The sequence below is a fragment of the Mustela putorius genome, unplaced genomic scaffold (assembly GCF_011764305.1).
Source record: "Mustela putorius furo isolate JIRA1106 unplaced genomic scaffold, ASM1176430v1.1 tig00003858_pilon_pilon_pilon, whole genome shotgun sequence".
Classification (NCBI taxonomy): Eukaryota; Metazoa; Chordata; class Mammalia; order Carnivora; family Mustelidae; genus Mustela; species Mustela putorius.
This window is the reverse complement of record NW_025422010.1, coordinates 28,354,163-28,368,523: the sequence shown is the minus strand read 5'-3', so window position 1 is coordinate 28,368,523 and position 14,361 is coordinate 28,354,163. Positions and strand designations below refer to the sequence as shown.

The window sequence follows — 14,361 nt, the reverse complement described above, 5'->3', positions numbered from 1 at the left end:
TTATCCACTAATTTGAACATTTCCATAGAAAACTGCAGTAAGAAGCTCTTGGCATAATTTCTTTATAATAAATTCTGAATGCTGCTTATTACTTTTGATTTTCTTATTCTCCAGATGGTTACACATTTGCTCTCTATTTGTCTGTTATTTCACTAAACACAGACTTCTTACTGGGTGCTATTATTTATTTATTTATTTTTATTTATATCTTTGGTTTGTCTTGTAGCAGACAAGAACCACAAAAAGTGGTTCTTTTAACCGATAATTTAAGAACAACAAGAAAGGAAATTAGAGGAAATCTTGATTTTCCAGCGTGATTTAATATTTTTCAAGATCCATACCACTGGATGAATGTTGAGATCTATACTGAACATTAACAATTTAAATCATTTCGTGGTACAAATTATATAATTCCTAGAAAATATAAATAAGTAATGCTTGTATTGAGATCTTTGCTTAATCATAGTAATTTAAAAAATCCAAATGTTTATATTTTAAAATCTTTCAAAAATGGCATCATTAATAAAAGAATTACTTCTTTTTCCCATTGCATAATGATAACCTCATAGGGACATCCAGTTTGGTTTTCTTTTTCAAAAGTATAGGAAAGTACACCTTTCCATACAAAGAAATTGCTTATGTTGAATTATTAGCCAGTCATGGAGTGGGAAGCTATTAAGGTGCATTACTGTTTAGAATGAAACATGTAATAGGAAACCTCAGTATTTCATTAAATTTTTTCAACTAACAGCTTAAAGCTGTAGTTAGAAGGAAATAAAGCTTCATTGTCAAGTTTCACCCTATTCTTTATTTTCTGATTAGTTTTAGTTTCATATTTTCTTTTCCTTCAGATGACTTACTGGGCTCGGGTAAAGAACCTAAGAAGAGAAACACTGAGTGAGTAGTGGGTGAAGGGGTGAGAGGCAGCAGCACACTACCTGTTTTCAATTTCATGTTTGAAGAGCTATAGGAGGGGGGGGAAATGACCTTTTGCCGAGGTCATATTCAAGGAAGAGTTAGTCTTTCGGTTTTTATTAAATTTTAACTTGGTAGCTCATATGAACTAGAATTCTTTCTTATTTAGAAACATATGCTTTGCATTAATGCAGTAGTTGCATTTTGGGGAAGATCATTTAGGGAATCTGAATAAATAAAAATCAGATATACTCTGGAGGCCCCCTGCCAATGTATGGATAATTCTTTCGCAAATGCAGAAAACTCAGTTCTCAGTAGAATTTTTAAAGTATCTCCTATGTGAATACTCAGGATTCCTCTCAGATTATCCAAATTTAAACCCTACAAGGTTCATAAAAATGACAGGCAGAATGGACAGTCTTGCATTAAAAAAATAAAGAGATCTTGGTGAGTGTTGTTAAAATTTCTAATCGAAGGTGAACTCACACTGAGTAGTTTCTTCATTATTCAAATATAACCTCAGAATAGTTTATGAGTTTTTCTTATAAAGCAATAAATAAACCTGTGGAAAGGTCACATTTTATGTACCTTAATACCACATTAGTCAATGTAAATGAGTTGTCTTAACATTTAGTTCCTTAGTAGACAATAGGTTTGAAAAATTTCAAGGCTGCTGCTTGTTGCGATCTTTAAAAGAGTAATTAAATCAATGGGAAAAGGCAAACAATTTTTAAAATATTTTACGGTTTCTCTTAGTAAAGCATCATAAATGAATTATAGATAGAAACAGCATGGAGATAATGTGTTCCTTATTGCTAGGTTCAGTCCTTCTTAAATGAGTTATCAGAATTGTTTTTAAAAAGAGATTTGTTTCTTTGTTTCTGAGGATCCTAGAGTGTATAAAATTAGGAATAAGACCCCTCACTGGTATATACACCTACAAATGTTGTATTGGGGTGTGTGTGTGGGGGGGGCGTGAAAAGTTAATACTAACATTGGTGTTGAAGAAATATATTACTGACATTCCTAAGTAAAACTTATAGTTCCATTAAAACAACTTTTCCCACTACCAATATACTTCTTTGCTATAGAAGCCTGGATCTTAGTCTACAGCTAAGCCCTGTAAAGAATATCACATTAAAATTTTCCTCTGAATCAACTAAATTCCAACTTGGTAGTCTATCCCACCAGTTCAGCAAGAAATTTACCATTATTCATAATATATACATTAGTGTGGTTATACATTCATAATTATCTATATTTATACCAAAAGTATTGAAAAACAAAGTTTACATTTTAGGTGGAAAAGAAAAAAAATTTACAAGGTGTTTATCTTTTTACATAGATTTACAGCAAAACAGCACATATAATCTTAACTATAACATTGAAGCAATCTCAAATTTAAGCTTATTTTTGTTAACAAATAAGTTCTTTGGTTCTGTAGGTTACAAATGTTCTGCATCCTCTAGTTTACATGACTAATAAAGATAAATGATTTATAACATGGTTACCTGAATAAAAAGAATTTCTAGGTAAAAGTGATTTTTCTTTATATTTTCTATTTCATTAAGTATGGTTCCATGATTTAAAGAGGTCCCTTTGTAAATTAAAACTATGGTTTCCTTTACTAAAGAGAGATGTAGCTTATTTCTATCATATATTATTTTCTCTCCCCTTATTTCAAGTAATATAGGCATTCACAATACGGACATTCTTTTGCAGTTTGCACATGTGTATTACCTTTTGCTATGTAATAAATTGATTCTTCTATTACTTAACTGTATTATAACTTATGCAAATAAGTTTTATCATATTAATTACTGAAGACCGCAAACGTTTTCTATATCAATTTGCTCTCTTTCTCCCAAGGGTGTGTGTTTGTATGTGGGGGTTGTCTAGGGATAGTCAATTCCAATTCTTTGCTCATTTTTTTCTCACCAATTTTTTGTAACTTTATACATTAAGCCAGGAACATTTTGTTACCCACATCTTAAAAATTTCTTCCTGATTTGAGAGATTTAAAAAAAAAAAATGGTTGGATAGGGGCAGCTGGGTGGCTCAGTGAGTTAAGCCTCTGCCTTCAGCTCAGGTCATGGTCTCAGGGACCTGGGATCGAGCCCAGCATCTGGCTCTCTGCTTGGTGGAGAGCCTACTTCCTCCTCTCTCTCTGCCTGCCTCTCTGCCTACTTGTGATTTCTCTCTCTGTGTCAAAAAAAATAAAAAAAATCTTAAAAAAAAATGGTTGGATAGCTTTAAACTTTTATGGAGTCATAGCTCTAGAACTTGATGTATTTTTTGGTGTTATGCTCAGGGACCTTTCTCATTTTTATATAAAGTTTCCTCTAGCTGTTTGTTTTTTCTTTTATATTTAAGCTTTGAATCTATTTGACTTTGAGCCTAATTCTATAGTCTCAAACAGAGAATTTAGATTCCGTTAAAATCAAGTTTACATTTAACAAATGATTGGGAAATATTGCACATTTTTTTTAATTTTTAATTTTTTTATAAACATATATTTTTATCCCCAGGGGTACAGGTCTGTGAATCACCAGGTTTACACACTTCACAGCACTCACCATAGCACATCCCGTCCCCAATGTCCATAATCCCACCCCGTTCTCCCAAACCCCCTACCCCCAGCAACCCTCAGTTTGTTTTGTGAGATTAAGAGTCACTTATGGTTTGTCTCCCTCCCAATCCCATCTTGTTTCATTGATTCTTCTACCCACTTAAGCCCCCATGTTGCATCACCACTTCCTCATATCAGGGAGATCATATGATAGTTGTCTTTCTCTGCTTGACTTATTTCGCTAAGCATGATATGCTCTAGTTCCATCCATGTTGTCGCAAATGGCAAGATTTCATTTCTTTTGATGGCTACATAGTATTCCATTGTGTATATATAACACATCATCTTGATCCATTCATCTGTTGATGGACATCTAGGTTCTTTCCATAGTTTGGCTGTTGTGGACATTGCTGCTATAAACATTTGGGTGCATGTGCCCTTTTGGATCACTACGTTTGTATCTTTAGGGTAAATACCCAATAGTGCAATTGCTGGGTCATAGGGCAGTTCTATTTTCAACATTTTGAGGAACCTCCATGCTGTTTTCCAGAGTGGCTGCACCAGCTTGCATTCCCACCAACAGTGTAGAAGGGTTCCCCTTTCTCCGCATCCTCGCCAGCATCTGTCATTTCCTGACTTGTTGATTTTAGCCATTCTAACTGGTGTGAGGTGATATCTCATTGTGGTTTTGATTTGTATTTCCCTGATGCCGAGTGATATGGAGCACTTTTTCATGTGTCTGTTGGCCATCTGGATGTCTTCTCTGCAGAAATGTCTGTTCATGTCCTCTGCCCATTTCTTGATTGGATTATTTGTTCTTTGGGTGTTGAGTTTGCTAAGTTCTTTATAGATTCTGGACACTAGTCCTTTATCTGATATGGCGTTTGCAAATATCTTCTCCCGTTCTGTCAGTTGTCTTTTGATTTTGTTAACTGTTTCCTTTGCTGTGCAAAAGCTTTTGATCTTGATGAAATCCCAATAGTTCATTTTTGCCCTTGCTTCCCTTGCCTTTTGCGTTGTTCCTAGGAAGATGTTGCTGCGGCTGAGGTCAAAGAGGTTGCTGCCTGTGTTCTCCTCAAGGATATTGATGGATTCCTTTCTCACATTGAGGTCCTTCATCCATTTTGAGTCTATTTTTGTGTGTGGTGTAAGGAAATGGTCCACTTTCATTTTTCTGCATGTGGCTGTCCAATTTTCCCAGCACCATTTATTGAAGAGGCTGTCTTTTTTTCCATTGGACATTCTTTCCTGCTTTGTCGAAGATTAGTTGACCATAGAGTTGAGGGTCTATTTCTGGGCTCTCTATTCTGTTCCATTGATCTATGTGTCTATTTTTGTGCCAGTACCATGCTGTCTTGATGAGGACAGTTTTGTAATAGAGCTTGAAGTCCGGAATTGTGATGCCACCACCGTTGGCTTTCTTTTTCAATATCCCTTTGGCTATTCGAGGTCTTTTCTGGTTCCATATAAATTTTAGAATTATTTGTTCCATTTCTTTGAAAAAGATGGATGGTACTTTGATAGGAATTGCATTAAATGTGTAGATTGCTTTAGGTATCATAGACATTTTCACAATATTTATTCTTCCAATCCAGGAGCATGGAACATTTTTCCATTTCTTTGTGTCTTCCTCAATTTCTTTCACGAGTACTTTATAGTTTTCTGAGTATAGATTCTTTGCCTCTTTGGTTAGGTTTATTCCTAGGTATCTTATGGTTTTGGGTGCAATTGCAAATGGGATTGACTCCTTAATTTCTCTTTCTTCTGTCTTGTTGTTGGTGTAGAGAAATGCAACTGATTTCTGTGCATTGATTTTATATCCTGACACTTTACTGAATTCCTGTATAAGTTCTAGCAGTTTTGGAGTGGAGTCTTTTGGGTTTTCCACATATAGTATCATATCATCTGCGAAGAGTGATAATTTGACTTCTTCTTTGGCGATTTGGATGCCTTTAATTTCCTTTTGTTGTCTGATTGCTGAGGCTAGGACCTCTAGTACTATGTTCAATAGCAGTGGTGATAATGGACATCCCTGCCGTGTTCCTGACCTTAGCGGAAAAGCTTTCAGTTTTTCTCCATTGAGAATGATATTTGCGGTGGGTTTTTCATAGATGGCTTTGATGATATTGAGGTATGTGCCCTCTATCCCTACACTTTGAGGAGTTTTGATCAGGAAGGGATGCTGTACTTTGTCAAATGCTTTTTCAGCATCTATTGAGAGTATCATATGGTTCTTGTTCTTTCTTTTATTGATGTGTTGTATCACATTGACTGATTTGCGGATGTTGAACCAACCTTGCAGCCCTGGAATAAATCCCACTTGGTCATGGTGAATAATCCTTTTAATGTACTGTTGAATCTTATTGGCTAGTATTTTGTTGAGTATTTTCGCATCTGTGTTCATCAAGGATATTGGTCTATAGCTCTCTTTTTTGATGGGTTCCTTGTCTGGTTTTGGGGATCAAGGTGATGCTGGCCTCATAAGATGAGTTTGGAAGTTTTCCTTCCATTTGTATTTTTTGGAACAGTTTCAGGAGAATAGGAATTAGTTCTTCTTTAAATGTTTGGTAGAATTCCCCCGGGAAGCCGTCTGGCCCTGGGCTTTTGTTTGTTTGGAGATTTTTTTTTTTATATAATTTTTTTTTAATTTTTTATAAACATATATTTTTATCCCCAGGGGTACAGGTCTGTGAATCACCAGGTTTACACACTTCACAGCACTCACCAAATACATACCCTCCCCAATGTCCATAATACCACCCCCTTCTCCCAAACCCCCTCCCCCCAGCAACCCTCAGTTTGTTTGGAGATTTTTAATGACTGTTTCAATCTCCTTACTGGTTATGGGTCTGTTCGGGCTTTCTACTTCTTCCTGGTTCAGTTGTGGTAGTTTATATTGTTTCTAGGAATGCATCCATTTCTTCCAGATTGTCAAATTTGTTGGCGTAGAGTTGCTCATAGTATGTTCTTATAATAGTTTGTATTTCTTTGGGGTTAGTTGTGATCTCTCCTCTTTCATTCATGATTTTATTTATTTGGGTCCTTTCTCTTTTCTTTTTGATAAGTCTGGCCAGGGGTTTATCAATTTTATTAATTCTTTCAAAGAACCAGCTCCTAGTTTGTTGATGTGGTCTATTGTCTTTTTGGTTTCTATTTCATTGATTTCTGCTCTGATCTTTATGATTTCTCTTCTCCTGCTTGGCTTAGGGTTTTTTTCTTGTTCTTTCTCCAGCTCCTTTAAGTGTAGGGTTAGGTTGTGTACCTGAGACCTTTCTTGTTTCTTGAGAAAGGCTTGTACCGCTATATATTTTCCTCTCAGGACTGCCTTTGTTGTGTCCCACAGATTTTGAACTGTTGTATTTTCATTATCATTTGTTTCCATGATTTTTTTCAATTCTTCTTTAATTTCCCGGTTGACCCATTCATTCCTTGGAAGGATGCTGTTTAGTCTCCATGTATTTGGTTTCTTTTCAAACTTCCTTTTGTAGTTGAGTTCTAGCTTTAGAGCATTGTGGTCTGAAAATATGCAGGGAATGATCCCAATCTTTTGATACCAGTTAAGTCTTGATTTAGGACTGAGGATGTGATCTATTCTGGAGAATGTCCCATGTGCACTAGAGAAGAATGTGTATTCTGTTGCTTTGGGATGAAATGTTCTGAATATATCTGTGATGTCCATCTGGTCCAGTGTGTCATTTAAGGTCTTTATTTCCTTGCTGATCTTTTGCTTGGATGCTCTGTCCATTTCAGTGAGGGGAGTGTTAAAGTCCCCTACTATTATTGTATTATTGTTGATGTGTTTCTTTGATTTTGTTATTAATTGGTTTATATAGTTGGCTGCGCCCACGTTGGGGGCATAAATATTTAAAATAGTTAAATCTTCTTGTTGGACAGACCCTTTGAGTATGATATAGTGTCCTTCCTCATCTCCTATTATAGTCTTTGGCTTAAAATCTAATTGATCTGATATAAGGATTGCCACTCCTGCTTTCTTCTGATGTCCATTAGCATGGTAAATTCTTTTCCACCATCTCACTTTAAATCTGGAGGTGTCTTCGGGCTTAAAATGAGTTTCTTGGAGGCAACATATAGATGGGTTTTGTTTTTTTATCCTCTGATACCCTGTGTCTTTTGACAGGGGCATTTAGCCCATTAACATTCAGGGTAACTATTGAGAGATATGAATTTAGTGCCATTGTATTGCCTGTAAGGTGGCTGTTACTGTATATGGTCTCTGTTCCTTTCTGATCTACCACTTGTAGGCTCTCTCTTTGCTTAGAGGACCCCTTTCAATATTTCCTGTAGAGCTGGTTTGGTATTTGCAAATTCTTTCAGTTGTTGTTTGTCCTGGAAGCTTTTAATCTCTCCTTCTATTTTCAATGATAGCCTAGCTGGATATAGTATTCTTGGCTGCATGTTTTTCTCGTTTAGTGCTCTGAAAATATCATGCCAGCTCTTTCTGGCCTGCCAGGTCTCTGTGGATAAGTCAGCTGCCAATCTAATATTTTTACCACTGTATGTTACATACTTCTTTTCCTGGGCTGCTTTCAGGATTCTCTTTGTCACTGAGACTTGTAAATTTTACTATTAGGTGACGGGGTGTGGGCCTATTCTTATTGATTTTGAGGGGCATTCTCTGAACCTCCTGAATTTTGATGCTCGTTCCCTTTGCCATATTGGGGAAATTCTCCCCAATAATTCTCTCTAGTATACCTTCTGCTCCCCTCTCTCTTTCTTCTTCTTCTGGAATCCCAATTATTCTAATGTTGTTTCGTCTTATGGTGTCACTTATCTCTCGAATTCTCCCCTCGTGGTCCAGTTGCTGTTTGTCCCTCTTTTGCTCAGCTTCTTTATTCTCTGTCATTTGGTCTTCTATATCACTAATTCTTTCTTCTGCCTCATTTATCCTAGCAGTGAGAGCCTCCATTTTTGATTGCACCTCATTAATAGCTTTTTTGATTTCAACTTGGTTAGATTTTAGTTCTTTTATTTCTCCAGAAAGGGCTTTTATATCTCTCGAGAGGGTTTCTCTAATATCTTCCATGCCTTTTTCGAGCCCGGCTAGAACCTTGAGAATTGTCATTCTGAACTCTAGATCTGACATATTACCAATGTCTGTATTGATTAGGTCCCTAGCCTTTGGTACTGCCTCTTGTTCTTTTTTTTTGTGTTGAATTTTTCCGTCTTGTCATTTTGTCCAGATAAGAGTATATGAAGGAGCAAGTAAATTACTAAAAGGGTGGCAACAACCCCAGGAAAATATGCTTTAACCAAATTAGAAGAGATCCCAAATAGTGAGGGGGGAGAAAGGGGATAAAAAGAGGTTCAAAAGGAAGAAAGAAAAAAAAAGAAAAAAGAAAAAAAAAAGAAAAGAAAAGAAGTAAAAAAAAAAAAACAATAAGAAAAATATAAAAAAGAAAAAATATATATATTGGATAAACTAGTTAAAAAACGTTAAAAAAGAAAAAGGTAAAAGTTAAAAAAAAATTACCAGAAGGCGAGAAAAAAAAAAAACAAAAAATGAAAAAGAAAAAAAATCAAATTAACTGCAAGACTAAAAAAATCACAGGGAAAAAGCCATGAGTTCCGTGCTTTGCTTTCTCCTCCTCTGGAATTCTGTTGTTCTCCTTGGTATTGAATCCGCACTCCTTGGTAGGTGAACTTGGTCTTGGCTGGATTTCTTGTTGATCTTCTGGGGGAGGGGCCTGTTGTAGTGATTCTCAAGTGTCTTTGCCCCAGGCGGAATTACACCACCCTTATCAGGGGCCTGGGTGAGTAATCCCCTAGTGTTTGCTTTCAGGAGCTTTTGTTCCCTGAGCATGTTCCACAGGACGGGAGTACAAATGGCGGCCTCCTGGTCTCCGGCCCGGAGGAGCCAAGAGCCTAGGGCCCCACTCCTCAGTGCGCCCTCAGAGCACAGCGCCCAGTTACTCCCGTCTGCCTGACCTCTGGCCACGCTCTGAGCTCACCGAGCCTGCGACCGGTTCAAGGTCACCCCGAGCTGCGAGCTTACTGTTGGCTCTGTCTCTGTAGCAGGCTTTCCCGTTCCAATACCCGCAAGCTCTGCGACACTCAGACACCCCCGATCCTTCTGTGACCCTGCGGGACCTGAGGCCATGCTGACCCCGCATGGGCTTCGCCCCGGTTTAGCCTCTGGAGCGATGTCCCTCAGCGGAACAGACTTTTAAAAGTCCTGATTTTGTGCGCCGTTCCTCCGCCGCTTGCCGGGAGCCGCCCCCCCCCCCCCCGCCAGGGTCTATCTTCCCGTCGCTTTGGATTCACGTCTCCCCCGGTCCTACCTTTCAGAAAGTGGTTGTTTTTCTGTTTCCAGAATTGCTGTTCTTCTTCTCTTTGATCTGCCGATGGATTTTTAGGTGTTTGCAATCTTTAAATAAGCTATCTAGCTGATCTCCAGCTAGCTGAAGTAGTCTCAGCCTGCTACTTCTCTGCCATCTTGACTCCGCTCCAAATATTGCACATTTTGTTCTTAATTTAAAGAGTTACTGTATAAAATGGCACACTGAAATGTCCCAATAACTCTTTTCTTTCTTTTATTTCACCCTATGAACACTGGCTATAATACTTCCCTAATCTTTCTATAGCAGAACAGCATGGTGATAGATTGCAAGGCCAAATCCAGTTCTACAATGTACTTAACCTCTCTGATTTCAAGTCTCCTTTGCAAAACAGGGGCCATAATCCTACCTACCTCATAGGTTGTTGTGGAAGTAAAGGTAAATGAGGTATGTTTTAAGTTCAAGCTATCATATTTGATTTCTTTGGGTCAAGACTCCTCTCGCTATTTCATGTAGTAGTAGTATCTCTAAATAAACGGAAATTTTTGGTGTGCAGGCGCTTTCTTTCTTTCTCTTATTCAAAATTTTTTTAATTCTAATTTTTAAAAATTTTTAAATTTTCATATATCCTCTAAAATCTCTATCAGAAATAGAAGTGTTCAATAAATAGTTGACATTCTTAAAAAAGTAAAATGAAAAGGCATATTTCTTCAAGACTGAAGGGTAACTCATACTAAAATGACATAGTATTTTCTTGTCTTTTTTTTAAAAAAAGATTTTATTTATTTGAGAAAGAGATAGTGAGAGAGAGCAGGAGTGAGGGGCGGGTGGGGGGTGTTGCTAAGAGAGAGAGAGAAGCAGGTTCCCACTAAGCATGGAACCTAAGATGGGGCTCAATCCCAGAACCCTGGGATCATGACCTAAACCTAAGGCAGACACTTAAGAGATTGAGCCACCCAGGCACCCCTGGCATAATATATTTTAATTAAAGTATTTCTTCCATGAGAACTTTAAAGTTTCAAATTTATAAGGATTTGTTATTTTACATTTCAAACATAAAGTAGCCCTTGAATATAAATGACTTAAGTACTTTATATTTTGTCAGTAAATGTAAATGTTTCTCAGGACACTCACTGTAAAATCATTTGATGTGACTTAGAGGTGAAATAGTAACTTAGTACATGATATTGACCTATGAAATAATTTAACATCATCAAAGCTGATTTGACTTTCTCGTCGTTCTTTATGTCTGAAGTAATTACCAGAAGGTGAAAGGCTCATCTCTTAGACAAATTCAGAATACGGTATGAGATTACTCTGTGAATATGTATGTGGAAGTGGACTTTTTCAGTTCTAATTTGATTTGTAGAGAAAGATGATATCTTATCTTCCCGAAGATGTATTTGGCTTTAGTAAAACCATGAGATGTAATATTTGATTCACCTTAACGCTGATCTATTGGATGTAATACAAACATAATATAAAGTCAATAGAACTTCATTAAAGAAAGAGAGGAGAGATTAAGAATCAGAGGATAGAGTTAAAAGATTTATAAAAGAAATTATTTTAGATATGTGTGAGAAAGATGTGGAAAAAATGCCTTGTAAAAAAGAGGTTGAGGAATCAACACACTTGGCAGGGTTTATTCTTTTTTCTATTATTACTGTGGTATTATAAATTTTGTATTATAGGATTTTTAAAATTTTGGGATTTGGGTTAAAATGAAAGTCAATATTTGATAAATTCATGCTCATTGTGATAGTCTGTTTTTAATGGGTGACCTTTATTTGACAAACTTTTTTTCATTGTTTCTTGAAATAACTTTGAAAACGGTTGTCCAGAATGAACATAAAGAGTACATCTTTGTGACTTATTTATTCCATAACTGGACATTTGTACCTATTAATCCATCTTATCTATTTCACCCATTGCCTCACCTACCTCCCCTCTGGCAAACTCTGAAGCAGTTTTCTGTTTTTAAGAGTCTGGCTTTTCATTTGCTTGTTTTTATTTCTCTGTTTGTTCATTTTGATTTTTAGATCCCACATATAAGTCAGTCACAGAGATGAAAGGTACAGCATGGGGAATACAGTCAATAATATTGTAAGAACATTACAGGAGACAGGTGGTGACTACAGTTATCATGGTAATCAATGAGTAATGTACAAAACTGCTGAATCAATATGTGGTACACCTGAAGCTAATATTACATTTTACATTAATTATACCTTAATAAAAAAGAATGACCATAGTAATTATATATTGAAAATTAAAAAGTTTTTCCTAGAAAGTGCGATTGGAATATTGACCTATAGTTTATTATAAATATGAATCTTTTCCATGTTTAAGGCAAGATTATGCTACTTTACAAGCAAATGTTGTCTTTAAGCTCATTATAAATATATACACACATATATAATGAATGTCAATTATTTTGTTTTGTTTTATTAACAATAACTCTAACTTTGATTTTTTATGAATCAAAATTCAAAAATTTCCCACTATTCACTATCTTCATCTTATAACAATCAGTGTTTTGAGTTTCTTACTCTGTTGTACTTTGATTATAAAAAATAAGAGAACATTATTCTTCTCTCACGTCTTATAATTCAGTGGGAAAAAAGAACACATGCACAGTTATTTAAGAAACTATGATAAGTGCAATATGATATTTAAGTAATAATAAAGTATAGAGAGGAGTAAGTACATTTGTTTTGTGGTAACAAGTAAAAGGAGACATGATATTACATACCTAAGGAAAGGAAGAATAAAAAGAATGTGCAAGGCAATGGCAGCACAGAAGTGTATGTCTTATTTTGATGACTGGTATGACTAGAATATGGAATGTGTGGTAAAGGCAATGGGGTGGCAGGACGATACCAAGGACTATTTTTATTGTCTCATGGACATGTAATTTTTAGACGTTTGCTAAAATTCCTTGATGTTACTAAAAAACATATAATACACATCAAATGGGTGAGTACTTTAAAGGCAGAGCTGTCTTATTCTTTTGTATCCTACACAAATAGTACAGTGACAAGATATAAGCTAAAAACCGCTAAAGGAATAAGTGAATGGCTAAAAGGAAATGATTCAAGCATTATCTAATATTAAAATGGATCTTAGAAGATAATTCAGTCCAGTATCCAGTCTCTTAGATTTTCTAAATCCTTCTTATATAACACTTAATAAACTATTTTATAGTTTCTCCATAGTCACTGTTATTGATAAAATGCTTTCTACCTCACAACATAGCTTTGTTCACTGTTGGAAAAACTAGAATTTTCAGAAGCATTTCTGCATGACTGCCAAAATATTCTTCCATGTAGAACCACATCCTGTTAGTAAGCCTGACATTTTTGGAATAAAGCCTCTGGGGATATCTGATTAGACTTATTTCCCTATCTTCTCCCTTACCCCACCATTGGCAACATTATAGTGAGGATAGCTTATGATAACAGACAATAGCCTCATTCCTGACCATAATGTGGGCAGGAATAGAGAACGGACTTAAGTGAGGACAATAATAATATCCTGACTTTGCAGCAATGATTGAAAGGGTCAAATAGGCACTTGGTCCAAGTAAGGCTAATTAAAATACCCCAAGAGATAATGGAATTCAAATTTGAGAAAGAGTCAACATCACTTTGATGGCTGAAGCTCTATGATAGAAATCTCAGGAAGTGTCAGCAGAGATTTCTGAAATACAGAGAAGGTCAGGTTGTAGGAAAAAAAACTAGAATGAGTATGAAAAGACTACTTGAGGCCAAGACAGAGAGAATGTTGATGGCAACTAAGTCTTTGTATTCCTGCTTCTGTTATGGCTGGACTACCGGTATTTCTGACAAATTCACTACTATCTTTCCCATAAATACTCAATTTTATGTTATATTATTTCTTTTTGTGTGTTTATTTATTTATTTATTTATTTTTATTTTTTTTTGCTTAATCTGAGTTTTCTTATCTGCAACAAAGAAGAACCAATAAAGCAATCTGCTTTAGACATTTTAGATCAGTAGTCTCAATCGTGGTTGGTCTTCCTCTGCTCTGTTAATATCAAATCTCTGATTACTGACCTTGGCCAGGATGCTGACTCTGATTCCTATTTCCTCCCTTACTTGATGGTTTGGATTTGTACTCTGTGCTCTTTATTAGCTTTGTTAAACCTGTTTAGGGTTTGGAAGTTATCTAGATAGACTCTGACATAATTTGTATTTGAATCATAACTTCAAATAAGTTTAAAATCTCACTTATATTATGGGGTGAAAAACTGGGAAAAGTAAGTAAATATTTTTTTAATATTCCAACAGTTTATTAAGTATCTCCATTGTCAGACCTTTTAAAATATTCTCTGTGAAGAGAATGCAGACTTGTAACTATTATTGGGTATATTTAAATTATGATAAAATAAATCAGGTGAACTATAGATAAAGCCACTACGAATAAACAAAAAAATATGTTTTCCACAATTATTGGAAGACTATCAGTATGTCTACACTGATTACTGAAAAGAATGTGTGAGGGAATCATGGCTACTGAGATGCTTTAAGATAGCCTAAAGTTGCTTAACATTTTCATGAG

The 14,361-nt window shown here is 35.8% G+C and overlaps 1 protein-coding gene across 2 annotated transcripts in view; it reads left to right on the top strand.

Moving 5' to 3' along the window:
• CCDC178 (coiled-coil domain containing 178) overlaps positions 1-14,361 on the top strand; it is a 442,343-nt gene that overhangs the window by 7,217 nt on the left and 420,765 nt on the right. The window contains exon 2 of one of the 2 annotated variants that reach the window (XM_004742898.3): positions 852-897. The exons of the other annotated variant lie outside the window; for it this stretch is intronic. The gene's annotated coding sequence lies outside the window, so the exon portion shown is untranslated. The remainder of the gene's footprint in view (positions 1-851; positions 898-14,361) is intronic. 2 annotated transcript variants of the gene reach the window in all.